The sequence below is a fragment of the Schistocerca cancellata genome, unplaced genomic scaffold, assembly GCF_023864275.1.
Source record: "Schistocerca cancellata isolate TAMUIC-IGC-003103 unplaced genomic scaffold, iqSchCanc2.1 HiC_scaffold_121, whole genome shotgun sequence".
NCBI lineage: Eukaryota > Metazoa > Arthropoda > Insecta > Orthoptera > Acrididae > Schistocerca > Schistocerca cancellata.
In genome coordinates, this window is record NW_026046171.1 from 321 (window position 1) to 2,500 (window position 2,180).

The following is a 2,180-nucleotide window of genomic DNA, read 5'->3' on the forward strand; positions in this document are numbered from 1 at the left end:
GCCCTTAGATGTTCTGGGCCGCACGCGCGCTACACTGAAGGAATCAGCGTGTCTTCCTAGGCCGAAAGGTCGGGGTAACCCGCTGAACCTCCTTCGTGCTAGGGATTGGGGCTTGCAATTGTTCCCCATGAACGAGGAATTCCCAGTAAGCGCGAGTCATAAGCTCGCGTTGATTACGTCCCTGCCCTTTGTACACACCGCCCGTCGCTACTACCGATTGAATGATTTAGTGAGGTCTTCGGACTGGTACGCGGCATCGACTCTGTCGTTGCCGATGCTACCGGAAAGATGACCAAACTTGATCATTTAGAGGAAGTAAAAGTCGTAACAAGGTTTCCGTAGGTGAACCTGCGGAAGGATCATTACCGACTAGACTGCATGTCTTTCGATGTGCGTGTCGTGTCGCGCAACACGCTACCCTGTACGGCAGCAGCCGTGCGCCGCGTGCGGAACCACGCGTGCCTCTCAAAACTAACGGACAAAATGTTGTGTGGTACGAGCGCTGAAGCTCTGGAGCGGCTGGCCTGCGGCACCTGGCGCCTGGCGCCGGTTTTGAATGACTTTCGCCCGAGTGCCTGTCCGCTCCGGTGTGGAGCCGTACGACGCCCATCGGCCGTGAGGCCGTTGGACACAGAACGCTGGAACAGGGGCCGTCAAACGCCTCAGTCCCGCCTATGCAACTGTTTTGAAGAGACAGTGGAAACTAAACAAAAAAGATCACCCAGGACGGTGGATCACTCGGCTCGTGGGTCGATGAAGAACGCAGCAAATTGCGCGTCGACATGTGAACTGCAGGACACATGAACATCGACGTTTCGAACGCACATTGCGGTCCATGGATTCCGTTCCCGGGCCACGTCTGGCTGAGGGTCGGCTACGTATACTGAAGCGCGCGGCGTTTGTCCCGCCTTCGGAGACCTGGGAGTGTCGTGGCCGCCTGTGGGGCCGGCCGCGTCTCCTTAAACGTGCGATGCGCGCCCGTCGCCTGGCGGTTCGCATACCGGTACTTTCTCGGTAGCGTGCACAGCCGGCTGGCGGTGTGGCGTGCGACACCTCGTACAACGACCTCAGAGCAGGCGAGACTACCCGCTGAATTTAAGCATATTACTAAGCGGAGGAAAAGAAACTAACAAGGATTCCCCCAGTAGCGGCGAGCGAACAGGGAAGAGTCCAGCACCGAACCCCGCAGGCTGCCGCCTGTCGTGGCATGTGGTGTTTGGGAGGGTCCACTACCCCGACGCCTCGCGCCGAGCCCAAGTCCAACTTGAATGAGGCCACGGCCGTAGAGGGTGCCAGGCCCGTAGCGGCCGGTGCGAGCGTCGGCGGGACCTCTCCTTCGAGTCGGGTTGCTTGAGAGTGCAGCTCCAAGTGGGTGGTAAACTCCATCTGAGACTAAATATGACCACGAGACCGATAGCGAACAAGTACCGTGAGGGAAAGTTGAAAAGAACTTGAAGAGAGAGTTCAAAAGTACGTGAAACCGTTCTGGGGTAAACGTGAGAAGTCCGAAAGGTCGAACGGGTGAGATTCACGCCCATCCGGCCACTGGCTCCCGCCCTCGGCAGATGGGGCCGGCCGCCCGCGCGGAGCAATCCGCGGCGGGGTCGTGTCCGGTTGCCTTTCCACTCGCCGCGGGGTGGGGCCGTTCCGGTGTGCGGTGGGCCGCACTTCTCCCCTAGTAGGACGTCGCGACCCGCTGGGTGCCGGCCTACGGCCCGGGTGCGCAGCCTGTCCTTCCGCGGGCCTCGGTTCGCGTCTGTTGGGCAGAGCCCCGGTGTCCTGGCTGGCTGCTCGGCGGTATATCTGGAGGAGTCGATTCGCCCCTTTGGGCGCTCGGGCTCCCGGCAAGCGCGCGCGGTTCTTCCCGGATGACGGACCTACCTGGCCCGGCCCCGGACCCGCGCCGCTGTTGGCTCGGGATGCTCTCGGGCGGAATAATCGCTCCCGTCAGCGGCGCTTCAGCTTTGGACAATTTCACGACCCGTCTTGAAACACGGACCAAGGAGTCTAACATGTGCGCGAGTCATTGGGCTGTACGAAACCTAAAGGCGTAATGAAAGTGAAGGTCTCGCCTTGCGCGGGCCGAGGGAGGATGGGGCTTCCCCGCCCTTCACGGGGCGGCGGCCTCCGCACTCCCGGGGCGTCTCGTCCTCATTGCGAGGTGAGGCGCACCTAGAGCG

General features: G+C 61.1%; 2 non-coding genes across 2 annotated transcripts in view; both read left to right on the top strand.

Annotated features, from left to right (window-relative positions):
* Nucleotides 1–718: 718 nt before the first annotated feature.
* On the top strand, nucleotides 719–873 carry LOC126112049 (5.8S ribosomal RNA). The gene has a single exon (XR_007524269.1). It is a non-coding gene; the product is annotated as a 5.8S ribosomal RNA (ribosomal RNA).
* Nucleotides 874–1,062: 189 nt separating this feature from the next.
* The window catches only part of LOC126112050 (large subunit ribosomal RNA), a 4,219-nt gene continuing 3,101 nt past the window's right edge, over nucleotides 1,063–2,180 (top strand). The window contains exon 1 of the ribosomal RNA XR_007524270.1: nucleotides 1,063–2,180. This exon is cut by the window's right edge and continues 3,101 nt beyond it. This is a non-coding gene — a ribosomal RNA (large subunit ribosomal RNA).